The sequence below is a fragment of the Sapajus apella genome, unplaced genomic scaffold, assembly GCF_009761245.1.
Source record: "Sapajus apella isolate SASKATOON/1434 unplaced genomic scaffold, GSC_monkey_1.0 scaffold105, whole genome shotgun sequence".
Taxonomy (NCBI): domain Eukaryota; kingdom Metazoa; phylum Chordata; class Mammalia; order Primates; family Cebidae; genus Sapajus; species Sapajus apella.
Genome location: NW_022437045.1, coordinates 546,322 through 560,693, shown reverse-complemented (window position 1 = coordinate 560,693; position 14,372 = coordinate 546,322). Strand labels below are relative to the sequence as shown.

General features: G+C 43.1%; 1 non-coding gene across 1 annotated transcript; it reads left to right on the top strand.

The window, feature by feature from the left end:
• Positions 1-7,375: 7,375 nt before the first annotated feature.
• On the top strand, positions 7,376-7,482 carry LOC116536944. Its single transcript, XR_004262893.1, has one exon. It is a non-coding gene; the product is annotated as a U6 spliceosomal RNA (small nuclear RNA).
• Positions 7,483-14,372: the final 6,890 nt, after the last annotated feature.

Sequence of the window (14,372 nt, the reverse complement as noted above, 5' to 3'; positions counted from 1 at the left end):
TTTACTCAAAGTGATGACAAAGATTTTTACCCAGACACCAAGATCCCCAGACATTATTTCTTGGGCCAGGCCTGTAAAGGCCTTCACTGACTGTAGGAGGGTCCCATGACACTCTGAGGACAATATGACCTCTACCATTCCAGCCAGAGGGAGAGTCTAAAATGGCATTTTTTCCCCAACATTCTTTTCTTATAATGTACATATTATAAAATGTACATAATTTAAATATGCAATTCTGTTAACTTTGATGAAACTATATACCCATCTCAATCAAGATACAGTGTAAAGTCATTTTTAAAGGGAGTTTATTACCTGGACAGACCCAATAGCAATGAAGCACAATAACTTCTTCAATTTCCAAATCTTCTATTTGAAATGGTAGAAATAGCACCAAACACTTAAAACTAATGAGAGACAGTGTAGCAAACAGTGTATTTTACCCCATCTGTAAGAACAGTTCTATTTTCCATAGTCACTTAGATAAGCAACAGTAAATGCTATAAATCACTGTAAAGTGATTTGTACTTTCAAGTACAAATCTTAACATTCATATGCTGAAAAGCGATTCATCATACTTTATTTCTTTCAGATTTCCTTACACCACCACATGAATAAGCGATACATCTTATCTTCTGTCCTATCTGAAAAATCTGGATTAACAGCCTTGGCTGAATTCTATTCTAGCCACAGGGGTACAGGGCTACAAATAGTTCTTTTTAAGTCAAAAGAAAATAACAACAAATAACAGGCACACCTCACTCTGAAGTTCCTTTATTTTGGCTTAAGCCTCTCTTAACAGGCTCTTTTCAAGCCTTTGGAGCATTATTAAACGATCCTACTATTGATTTTTAGCACTCAGTACTGGTGAAAATGGAGCAACTTGCCGCTCTAATGACTGAAGTCCCCTCACTGTCTAAAGGACAGGTACAAAGGCAGAAGACCCACTTGGAGTTCATCCTTACAACCATCCTCATGACTTAGATTTCAACGCCTGGAAATAGGACAGGTGGGAAATAGGACATTGAATTCAACTCATCTCTCTTACTTAAATATAGCACTGCTGCTATTTCTGTTACTTATCTTGTGAAATTTTGTAAGTATTGGTATATTTTGCTATTCAGCATGAAGCTGTATGCTTCATTTCCACCTTTGAAATCCAAATTTCTAAGTAATCACTTTTAGGAAATCATTCCTCTATTTTCAGCTTCATTCTCTATGGACCATTTATTTATTTGTGATGCCAAGCCATTGAGTAACCAGAGGTTACGGTAAGAATTCGTCATGCCAGTTTCCATCTTAAAAAGAAAAGCCTTCAAGACAAACAAACCATATTTTTAATGGGTAAAAGAAATGAACAGGCATTTCACATAAGAGGGAAAAAGTCTCATAAGCTCAACCTCATAAATAATCAGGAAAATGCAAATTAAAGCCACAGTGAAACACCATTTCACACCCCATCAGATTAGCAAAAATCTGTAGTCTGACAATATCAAGTGTTGATGAGGATGTAAAACTACAGAAACTAGCCGGGCGCGGTGGCTCAAGCCTGTAATCCCAGCACTTTGGGAGGCCGAGGCGGGTGGATCACGAGGTCAAGAGATCGAGACCATCCTGGTCAACATGATGAAACCCCGTCTCTACTAAAAATACAAAAACATTAGCTGGGCATGGTGGCGCGTGCCTGTAATCCCAGCTACTCAGGAGGCTGAGGCAGGAGAATTGCCTGAACCCAGGAGACGGAGGTTGCGGTGAGCCGAGATCGCGCCATTGCACTCCAGCCTGGGTAACAAGAGTGAAACTCTGTCTCAAAAAAAAAAAAAACTACAGAAACTCTCGTACAAATTGGTATGCGGTGGGGAGGTGTCTAAATGGGTAAAGCATGTTGGAAAGCAATGCGTATTACCTAGTAAAGTTGGTGCACACACCCTCTATCCCAGGCATTCTGTTCTAGGAGACATATGTACACACACTCACACACACACACAAACACACACACACAGAGGACTGTATGTTACGGTTAGGTGATATTAGATTAGTGTTAATTTTATTGTGCGACAATTCTGAAGTATTTAGGAGTGAAATGTCAAGATGTCTACAATTTTTAAATGGTTCAGCAAAAAAACTTTGTAAAAAAATTGTGGAGAGAGACAAGGAGAAAGAGAGAGAGAAACAGAGAAAGCAAATGTGATAAAATGTCTTGAAAAGGGAGTGGCAGGCTCTGGGGGCAGAGTCTGCAAGTTTGAATCATGGCTCTGGCAATGACTGATTGTAATCTGGGTAATTTATTGAAGCTTTCTCTACCTTGACTTAGTCATCTGCAGAACAGGAGTAGTAATGGTATATACTTGATACTGATAAAGATGTGGCATTAAATAAAGTAATTCATGTGAAATTAGCAGCAAGCAGTTCCTGCTTTCTCATAAGCCTTCAATAAATATTAGTTATTACTTCTGTTAGTTCCATTCTGCAGATGATGTAAGTTGAGACTCAAAAAGGTGAAGTATCTTCTTGGGCCATGTAACTGGCTGTTGGTGGTTGAGCTGGAGGACCACCAACCTGGGGGAAGCTCCTTGACTGAAAAGCAGATGGCCCATGGGCCGGGCACAGTGGCTCACACCTGTAATCCCAGCACTTCAGGAGGCCGACGTGGGCAGATCACAAGGTCAGGAGTTCGAGACCAGCCTGACAAACATGGTGAAACTCCATCTCTATTAAAAATACAAAAAATTAGCAGGGCGTGGTGGTGCACACCTGTAATCCCAGCTACTCAGGAGGCTGAAACAGGAGAATCGCTTGAACCAGGGAGGCGGAAGTTGCAGTGAGCTGAGATTGTGCCACTGCACTGCATTAACATGAAAGGTATAAAAAATTAAATCAAAATACCTTCTTTATTTTATCCTGAAAGATTTTAGCTGCTGTAGTGACAAAGGACTGATTAAGCCACTAAAGTGACCATGAAGAAGATAAATCAAAAATGTTTGGGAGTCAGGCACGTTGGCTCATATAATCCTAGCACTATGGGAGGTCGAGGAGGGTGGATTACCTGAAGTCAGGAGTTCGAGACCAGCCTGGCTAACATGGCAAAAACCTGTCTCTACTAAAAATACAAAAATTAGCTGGGTGTGGTGATGCATGCCTTTAATTCCAGCTACTAAGGAGACTGAGGCAGGAGAATCACTAGAACCCAGGAGGCAGAGATCGCAGTGAGCCGAGATCATGCCACGGCACTCCAGCCTAGGTGACAGAACAAGACTGTGTCTCAAAAAAAGTTTTGGTTTAAAACCACATTGAACTTCATCACAGCACTTTTTATAGGAGTGAGAAATTACTATCTAGATATTTAATAGGTGAATAGTAATAAACCAAATAAATATTCTTACATTGAACAAATTTGCAGCCATTAAAATTGTATTTTTAATGACTATTTAGTGATACGATGAAATGTTCACTATATTATTATACATTGTTAAATTAAATTTAAAAATATAGGATCCTTAAACATTAAATATAATTATAAATATATACATAACACAGAGCTACAGATGCACACAAATATGCATGTGTGTATATATGTACATAACATATATGGTGTATACATACATGACATATAATGTATTTATGTGTACATATGTGATTTCTGCATTTATGTGTACATATATAGAGACATATATGGTATACTGGATTCTGTGTGTGTGTGTGTGTTTAGCACAGAAAAACCTGGAAGTTTATATGCCAAAAAGATTTTTAAGTAGTTAGAAGTGGGTTTCTCTGAATGTAGAGAAGGGCAATGACTTTTCCTTTTTTTTCTCACATTGACTGTATATTCTTATGTTTCTACAGTGAAAATGTAAAATTGGTGACTCTGGAGAACAATTTGGCAGTATCTAATAAAGGTGCAGATTGTATACTTAAAATCCTGAAACATTTTTACTCCTGGATGAAAGTCTTTACATGTGCACAATGCAACACAGACGAGAAGGTTCACACCAACACAGTTTACAATAGAGAAAAAGTAGAAAAAAGGCCAGGGGCGGTGGCTCATGCCTATAATCCTAACACTCAGAAGGTGGAGGCCAGAGGATTTCCTGAGCCCAGGAGGTAGAGACTAGCCTGGACAACATATGAGACCTCCTCCCTACAAAACATAAAAAATAATTAGCCTAGCGTAATGGTGCACACCTATGGTCCCGGCTGCTTGGGAGGCTGAGGTAGGAGAATCACTTGAGCCCTGGAGGTTGAGACTGCAGTGAGTCAAGATCATGTCACTGCACTCCAGCCTGGGTGACAGAGCAAGACCCAGTCTGGGAAAAAAAAAAAAAAAAAAAAAACAAGATGTAAACAATTTATATTTATATCCATCAACAACAGAAACATGGCCATTCTAGACAAGGGATACCTCAGCAGCAGAGCTTCTGTCATCAATGCGTATATATAGAAAAATATTGTGATATAGCTGGAGTGATACAGCTGCCAACTGCAGAAATGTAAATGCGGTATGATACCGTTCATATAAAGATTGTTTAAAATGCAAAATAATGGCCAGGCGAGGTGGCTCACGCCTGTAATCCCAGCACTTTGGGAGGCCCAGGGGGGCAGATCAAAAGGTCAGGAGTTCAAGACCAGCCTGGTCAACATGGTGAAACCCATCTCTACTAAAAATACAGAAATTAGCCAGGCATGGTGGTGTGCGCCTGTAATCCCAGCTACTTGGAAGGCTGAGGCAGGAGAATCGCTTGAACCCGGGAGGCAGAGGTTGCAGTGAATCAAGACTGTGCCACTGCCCTCTACCTTGGGCGAAAGAGCAAGATTCCATTTCAAAAATATAAAAAATGCAAAATAACACTTTATGATGTATTGTTTATGTGCATACGCCTGTACATATGTAGTAAAAATTTTAATGCATGAAAACGATAAACACCTAATGTAAGGTAATGTTTATCTCTGGAATTTGAAGAAGGGAAATGAGATTAGGAAGGGGACACGTCAGTGGTGAGGGGCTTCAATTACATCTGTAGGGTCTTATCTCTTGGGCTAGGTGGCAGACTGCACACGGCGGGTTTTTTTGTTTGTTTTGGGTTGTTTTTGAGGCAGGGTCTCCTTCTGATGCCCAGCCTGGAGTGCAGTGGCGCAATCATGGCTCACGGCAGCTTCAAACTTCCTGGCTCAAGTCATCCTCCCACCTCAGCCTACATGTGTTTATTATAAAATTCTCTGTAGGTTTTTGTCTGTATGCCTGAAATGTTTCATAATTTGAAAGTAGTACTCATATAATGAAATTTATTAAAAATTAATTTAAATGTGTCTTTAAAAATGTAACTAATTGAAGGTACAATCATAAACTTTTGGAATAATTTGAAAAAATATTTTTACATTTTTATTTTTGGCAAAAACAGGATTTCCAAACCATTTATTTTCTCCAAAACAGAACTTATTTTTAATGAGAATATTTGTCATTGTTACTCAATTTTTTTTAAAACTCAAACTGTCTCCACCGGGGGGAAAAATTAAGACAAAACACTTCCCTTCCTGAAAAGAATACATGTCTAAAAGAGAGAGAGAGTGAAGACACTGCATATGTAAAAAGTGGTAGTCATTTTATTCCACCAACATATTCTAAATTGAGGGGGAAATCCGTGGCTAGAGCAGCCCTTGGGTGACTCAGCCCAGCTTCCAGGCTTGGCAGAGCCAATCAGCACAGCGTGGCCGACTCCGCCAGGGGCTGGATTACACGTCTGCACGTGGTTCAACAGCTTCGTCAGTGCAACGGAGTCAAGCTAGCTTGAAAAGCAGGTAAGGAAAACGCTCCACGCAGCCCACATTTTCCCTTAAGGATAATTGCACCTTCAAGTCATGCTGCACTGTGCATGTCTGGGACCTCCAAAACACTATTTAAATTATGTACATAAACCATTTCATCCCCTGTGAAATATATTTGTCTCTTCGGGAGAATTAAGGGGCGACCCAGTCCCCAAGGGGCCCACCCGTGCGGTGAGGACCCCCGCTCCACAAGATCAAAGGTGAGTGTTTCAAGGGATCCACATTGTCTTTTCTTTTTTTTTTTTAATATATTTTTTACATACTAACTTCTCTTTTTTTCTTTCTTTTTTTTTTTTTTTTTTTTGAGGCGGAGTCTCACTCTTTCTCACAGGCTGGAGTAGGGTGGCGCCATCTTGGCTCACTGCAAACTCCGCCTCCCGGGTTCAAGCGATTCTCCCATCTCAGCCTCCTGAGTAGCTGGGATTGCAGGCATGCACCACCACACCCAGCTAATTTTTGTATTTTTAGTAGAGATGGGGGTTTCCGCCATGCTGGCCTGGGTGGCCTCGAACTCCTAACCTCCGGTGATCCACCCTCCTCAGCCTCCCCAAGTGCTGAGATTACAGGCGGCAGCCGCCGCGCCCAGCCATTAACTTCTCTTAAAGCACACACTCTGTCTCAAAGGCTGGAGGGTTTAGGGACGTTCTCGTCCTTTCTGTGACCCACCCACCACAGTCTTGGGGTTAAAAGCTCCGGCTTAAAAGCTGGGAAATTCCACCTCATGGCCACGCGGTATCAGCAGCTCTGGCGAGTGGGAAACGTAGGGTTACAGGGCGGAAAAGCTCATCAGAAAGGAGGGCTGAGGAGAGAAACTACAGACGAAAGCTGGGAGGTCACAGGGCCTGGGTGGGGGAGGCAGGGGGGTGCGCGCGCTCGCGGCAAAGCCTCTGCGTCCACACAGGGCGCCACCGCGGGGCTCCTGGAACTCACAGACTCCCCCGGAGCCTCTAAGAAGCGACTTGATTGACAACAACTCTGTTTACACACCACACGCCCTCGGGGAGCCACACACCAGCGCCGTTCCAGACGCTTCCTCTGCGCAGAGCCGGCCCGGGACGGGGGCGGGGCGGGCCTGTTGCTCAACTCGCCTCTCCGCCCGCGCCCGCTCCCCGGGGAGGCGCCGGCCCAGCGAAACCGGTGCAGCCGCCCAGCACCGGCCCGGGAGGCCGGCCGCGCCGCAGGCCAGCCTGGGAAAACGCCCAGCGGCTGCAGGCCTCCGGCTGCCTGCGCGCTGCGCGGTTCTGCACTGCACTCGGGACCTGTCAGGAGCACCGCACAGACAGACACACACACACACACACACACACACACACACACACACGCAGACGGGCACACACATGCAACACTGCGTCGGTAGGAATAGCTCAGAGCTTCCCCTCCTTTCCATGCTTCGTAGCCGAATTCAGCGAGAAGAACTCACCTAAAGGTAACCCTTGCCCTGAGCCCTCTCTAGGAAGAACAGAGAGATCACTCCGGAAAAGCCTGGAACCTTCTCCCGCTTAAGGGTGCGGGACAGCCGCCCACCTCCCCTTTGGCTAGGCCAAAGATTGCTCCTTCCGTGCTCGCTTCGGCAGCACATATACTAAAATTGGAACGATACAGAGAAGATTAGCATGGCCCCTGTGCAAGGATGACACGCAAAATCGTGAAGCGTTCCATATTTTAAAAAAATAAAAATAAAAAATAAAATAAATTGTAAAAGATGGCTCCTTCCTTTTAGTCCTGGCTTTCCCTGTCACTAAAAAGCCTGCCTCTAACCTTAAATCTCATCTAAGCTTAAATATTACTACACTGCTTTGCAGTCGGTCACAGAGGAATGTTAGTTTCAAAACTAAATTCAACACCTACTATGCAGAAGCCCCATATGGGCACTTCCACAAAAATTCGCAGAGCTGAATGGGGTTGCTGTGAATGTCTCCCTAGTAAGACAAGAAAAAGGCCCGTGGCGGCGATGATATTTCTATAAAACTGTGCAGATGAGCTCATTGGCGGCACTACCTATTTGAACTCAAGTTTCAGTGCAATGTAAATGAGAACTGACTTCATTCTTGACCTTTCTTTTTCTCTCCAAGTATTTCTCACTAGCCATTTCATTTCCTCCTTTTCCTTCCATTCTCAGCCTCCTCTTTCTGTCCTCTTCTTGAAGCAGAGCACTTTTTCTCCACTCTCTGGAAGGCCGGAGAGGAGACAGGATTAGAGGCCTCCACGCAGGGGAAATCCTATCCATTAGAAAAGGACAAGGGCAGACCAGGGGACTTCCGCGCTTCTTCTGCCAAGTTCATACGCTAGGAGAAGCAGCTGGGTCGAGTCTGGACACGCTTTTCTGTTCTGCAGCTCACAGAATTTTTTTGTCACTTAACTTCAGTGATCTGCGGTGCCGCCGAAGGCAAGTAGCACACCTGAATCGTAAAGCTTTAGATGAGTTGAGTTCAAAGTTTTATTTTCTACTTTTAAAGCCCTCAATAAATTAGGGCAAAGGTACTTGGAACCCAGCCTCGCCCTGGTGTTCCTCTGGGATCGTTCAGATTGGCTAAGCAATCTGCTCTTGAGAAACCAGGTGTAGAGAGACCTGGGTGGAGAGATGCGGGGGTTGTTTGTGGAACTTTCTCCTCCTCTGTGGCAGCCGCCCGCGTCTCAGGAGCAATCCTGCAGCGTTACCACCCGGGCGAGGTGGTGTCGACCTGTCTTTGTTGTGCAAGTGGCTGATCACAGAGTGTCCCAGCGGAGTGTTCCTGGCCGGCGCATGAATGAGGAAATGGGTCGACACGATTTCTGGGCAGCAGGATTGGAATGCAACACGCTCCCCAACCCCACCTTCCTTGCACCCCCTTCTTCTTGAGATAGCTGATAGTCAAAGAGAAGCTAAATGCTTCGTGTCGATTAAGGTGATGTAATAACTGGGTAGTCAAACAAACATTCTGAACAAATCCAAGTTTATCCTTAAAAAAGCAACTAATTCTTACTGTTCTTTTTTTTCTTTCTTTCTTTCTTTTTTGTTTCTGAGACAGAGTCTTGCTGGGTCACCCAGGCGGGAGTGCCGTGGCACAATCTCAGTTCACTACAACCTCTGCCTCCTGGGTTCAAGCGATTCCCCTGTCTCAGAACTCCCAGGTAGCTGGGGTTGCATGTGCCTGCCACCACACCCGGCTAATTTTTGTATTTTTAGTAGAGACAGGGTTTTACCATGTTGGCCAGGCTGGTCTCAAACTCCTGACCTCAAGTGATCCACCCACCTCAGCCTCCCAAAGTGCTGGGATTACAGATATGAGCTACCATGCCCGACCTAATTCTTACTTTTCATTTTCTCTTATCTTTATGTGGAATCATATTTTGTTCCAGCTCTCTACGGTTTTTACATTTCCAACAAAATAGTTTTTAAGATTTTTAAAATTATATTAACGGAAGAATTCTTGTTTTTTTTTTTTTCTGAACTCTGTCTGTCTGCATATCCCCTGATGCTCTAGCAACTAACATGCCTTTGAATCCTGGCTGCAGAGGTGACATTTGGTGTCATTTTCCAGGTCGTGCTGACTGTCTCCCCAGGGACAACGTGGAGACCCTGAGACTTAGTATGTAGGGCCTGAGACACAGGTGGGAATGTAGGGCAACAGAAAGAAGTTCTTTAAGGTTGCTTCATTCCAGACCCCTGGGATGCCCCCACAGTTACAACAAAATTCTGTTCTGGAAGATCTCCCCGTTCAAATCAGCTTCCCAAGGCCAAGACAAACAATGAAACCCATGACCATAGCAACAAAAGTAGGTGAGAGTATAAACCACGGTGAGATCAGACCCCTAAAGAGTGAGCTTGTTGATTTCATTCACATCTTCTTTTTGAATGGACTGGAAATTAGAAAAAAAAAAAAAAACAGAGACTTTCTTCCAGACGATAACAAAAAGAGAAAGTGAACCACTTTCTACAGATAAAGGAAATATCTCTCATTATGCTTAATTAAAGTGATCTAAAATTATTGGAAGTGAGATCCAGGAGACATATAAGCTCACATGGATGAGGCTAGCATGACCGTCCAAGGCAGTCTCCTGTGATCGTCACGGTGACACCAGCCACTTCCCCTCACATATTATTTACTGGTAGGTAATATTAGTCCATTCTCACGCTGCTCTGAAGAACTGCCCGAGACTGGGTAATTTATAACAGAAAGAGGTTTCATTGACTTACAGTTCCACCTGGCTGGAGAGGCCTCGGGAAACTTACCATCATGGTGGAAGGGGAAGAAAACACGTACTTCTTCACATGGAGGCAAGAGAGAGAAGTGCCAAGCAAAGTGGGGAAATGCCCCTTATAAAACCATCGGATCTCAGGAGAGCTCACTCACTATCACAAGAACAGCATAGGGATAATTGTCCCCATCATTCAATTACCTCCCACTTGGTCCCTCCCACAACACATGGGGATTATGGAAACTACAATTCAAGATGAGATTTGGGGACAGGCACAGTGGCTCAAGCCTATAACCCCAGCACTTTGGGAGGCCAAGACAGGTAGATCAGAAGGTCAGGAGTTAGAGACCAGCCTGTCCATCATAATCAGGCCAACCTGTCTCTACTAAAAATATAAAAGTTAGCCAGGCGCGGTGGCAGGCACCTGTAATCCCAGCTACTCAGGAGGCTGAGGCAGGAGAATTGCTTGAATCCAGGAGCCGAGATCACGTCACTGCACTCCAGCCTGGGTGACAGAGCAAGAATCAAAAAAAAAAAAAAAAGATGAGATTTGGTTGGAGGGTGGGGACATAGCCAAACCATATCATAGGTGTTCTGCTTAGAGCAAAGAATTTCTTTCCACTTTACTCAAGAGAATGGTCGTGCTTATAGTAATTTACTTCAGTGTCCTCTACAGCATTTTGCTGAGGAGTCAAATTCATCTGTTATTATGGGAAGCGTGCAGATTTTTAGGGAACTGAGATGAGAAAATTCTTTGGCTGGAATAATTTGTGCTTTATTTTACTAAGTCTCTCAGCAACATAGCGAACCTATCCGGGTGGTAAAGAGATTCAAAGTCATAGGGGAAATGACCCAAATATTTTATTTTGTTTTTACTCTTTTGTTATGCTATCTAAGAAAATAAGAAAATCAATGATACTCCAAGCAAAGTAGGCTTTACTTGCACCCTCACAAATAAACTAGACACATGTCCTAAAAACAAATTAAAAAACAGCCAGTCACAATGGCTCACACCTGTAATCCCAGCATTTCAGGAGGCCGAGGCAGAAGAATCACTTGAGGCCAGGAGCTAGAGACCAGCCTGGCCTACATATTAAGACTCTGTCTCTACAATAAAAATTGAAAACATTACCCACGCATGGTGTCATGTGCCTGTCATCCCAGCTACTCAGAAGGTTGAGGCGGGAGGATTGCTTGAACCCAGGAGTTTGAGGCTGCAGTGAGCTATGATTACACCATTGCACTCCAGGCTAGTTGATAGAGTGAGACTTTTGTCTGTTAAAATAAATAAATAAATAAATAAATAAAATAGGCCAGCTGCAGTGGCTCATGCCTGTAATCCCAGCACTTTGGGAGGCCAAGGCAGGCAGATCACAAGGTCAGGAGTTCAAGACCAGCCTGGCCAACATGGTGAAACCCCGTCTCTACTAAAAATACAAAAATTAGCTGGGTGTAGTGGTCCATGCCTGTAATCCCAGCTACTCTGGAGGCTGAGGCCGGAGAATCACTTGAACCCTGGAGGTGGAAGTTGCAGTGAGTAGAGATTGTGCCACTGCACTCCAGCCTGGGTAACAGTGTGAGACTCCATCTCAGTAAATAAATACATAAATACAAAAATAATAAAAAACAACTTTTTTTTTTTTTTTTGAGACAGAGTTTCACTCTTATTTCCCAGGCTGGAGTGCAATGCTGCTATCTCAGCTCACTGCAACCTGTGCATCCTGGGTTTAAGTGATTGTCCTGCCTCAGCCTCCTGTGTAGCTAGGATTACAGGTGCCTGCCACCACGCCCAGATAATTTTTTGCATTTTTAGTGGAGACGGGGTTTCATCATGTTGGTCAGGCTGGTCTCAAACTGCTGACCTCAGGTGATTCACCCACCTCGGCCTCCCAAAGTGCTGTGATTACAGATGTAAGCCACCATGCCCAGCCAAAAAAACTCTTAATTAAATAATGGTTCAAAAAACAATTTTTTATAATCAGTAGACCAAAGGACCATTCATAGAATAAGAGATAGATGAATTGGACTGATGGGGAAGTAGGGGGAATTAATTTATTTAAGTTACTGATTGTTCCTTTTCTCAAAATTCTTTGGCAAAAATTAAATTACGCCAAGTATCTATGAGTTATATGATGACAAGGCCATCAAACTTGTTTCATTGAACAGTTCCCTTATCTTACAACTGTCTAAACAGGAATTTTCCCATTGAGCACCCTATCAATCCAGAGTTAGGATTATGCTGCAATCTAGAAAGTCTTGTGTATCAAATGTTAATATTTGCATAGTTATTAAAACATTTGATAATTTGTACAGGGCTCTGTAAAATTAAATATAGCATGCTATTTATAGTATTGGAAAAGAGTATAAATAGAAAATTATGTTCTAGCCTTTGGTGTTTTGTTTTGTTTTTGAGATGGAATCTTGCTCTGTCGCCCAGGCTGGAGTGCAGTGGTGTGATCTTGGCTCACTGTGACCTCTGCCTCCCAGGTTCAAGTGATTCTCCTGCCTCAGCCTCCCAAGTAGCTGGGATTACAGGCATGGGCTACCATGCCCAGATAATGTTTGTATTTTAAGTAGAAAGGGGGTTTTGCTATGTTGACCAGGCTGGTCTCAAACTCCTAACCTCAGGTTATCCGCCTGCCTCACCTCCGGAAATGCTGGGTTTTTAGGTGTGAGCCACCACACCTGGCCCCTAGCCTTGGTTTTTTGCTGAAACACTTGTAATATGACACATTTAAGTGGTAGGTATAAGGAAACACTTTTAAGTACAACATTTAAGCAAAAGCTTTCATGTTATGTCATGTCGTGATCTTCAGACTGCATCTATCCACCAACTCTTTTCCAAACAAAATATTAAATAGAAGCCAAAAAAATAAAACAAATGCAAACAGAGTTGTCGAGGGAGCAGTGGAGGAACATTGGTGATCTGTACCCTCTGAAGAGCCACAAATGTCCCTCTGGACCTCTAGGAACATGAAAGCCGGGGTAGTAAGGCTTATTTAAAAGAAAATAAACAGGCTGGGTGCAGTGGCTCACACCTGTAATCCCAGCACTTTGGGAGGCCGAGGCGGTTGGATGAAAGGTCAGGAGTTTGAGGCTAAGCCTGGCCAACATGGTGAAATGCTGTCTCTACCAAAAATACAAAAAAAAAATAGCTGGGTGTAGTGGCGGGTGCCTGTAATCCTAGCTACTCCGCAGGCTGAGGCAGGAGAATCGCTGAACCTGGGAGGCAGAGGTTGCAGTGAGCTGAGATCAGGCCACTGTACTCCAGCCTGGGCAACAGAACAAGACTCCGTCTCGGAGAAAAAAAAAAAAAAAAGAAAAGGTGCTGTTTAAGATTGCGTACCTTTTTCTTCTAACTGCATGCATGAATGTGTTTGTGTGTGTTTGTGAAATACCATTCAATTAATATCCAGTTCTTATCTCCATCATTGTTACTTTCAAGCTGTAACTTTTGTGCCATTTTAGGATCATGCAATACACAGATAATGAATTCTTTGTCTATAAAATTCAAATTTCATTTTTAAAAATCTTGGCAGTACAAAAAAGGTCAAAGGGTATGAAAGGGCCAAAATGCATGTGGCGTGGAGGACATTATTTAGATACATATTTCTATTTTATAGAATAACAGTAGCATCTCAATAAATGTCGAGTTATGATTGGAACTCTAGAGATGATTTCATCCAAAACCCTGATTTTTTCATCTGAGGAGGTTGAGGGACTTCACGAGCTCACAGTGATGCAAACCAAACCAGAACACAATTATCTTTCTCCCCAAGGCATGTGCTTATCCCACATGCCATGTATTGCATTGTCGAAATTAACATGACATTTTTACAACTTGAAAATATCAAAATTAGCTATTGGCTGAAATCGCCTGAATCTTCCTACATTTGCTTGGATGGTCAAGAGAACAGATTGTGTCCAAATGGAAAGGATATAAGCATCCTCGCACAGCACAGGTCACCTGCCAAAAAGATTTCAGGAGCGACGGTATAGGAGGTCAGGCAGAGAACCAAAGGGTAATGAGGCACACATCATATTCATACCTTCTTTATAAAGCAGAGGTTGATAAGCAAGCACACAAGTTCACCAATGTGAGGCTGAGAAAGAAAGGCCGAAACTTTGGTTTAATCGAGTTTGAAGTTTTCCACTTTTGGAGAGTACTTTTCCCATGAAACTTAAGCAGAAATTGTGCAAGAGGCAAACCCAGAAACAGACCTTCTCATAAATCCAAAGCATTAAACCTTAGGCTGAATAGAAAGGTCTACAATTTTGTCCTATTACGTATGTACAGTTAAAAATAAGAGAAGTTCATGTGACTTTTATCCAGCGTAAGATTCTTTATGTATATGTCACATACATTTTCAGATTGG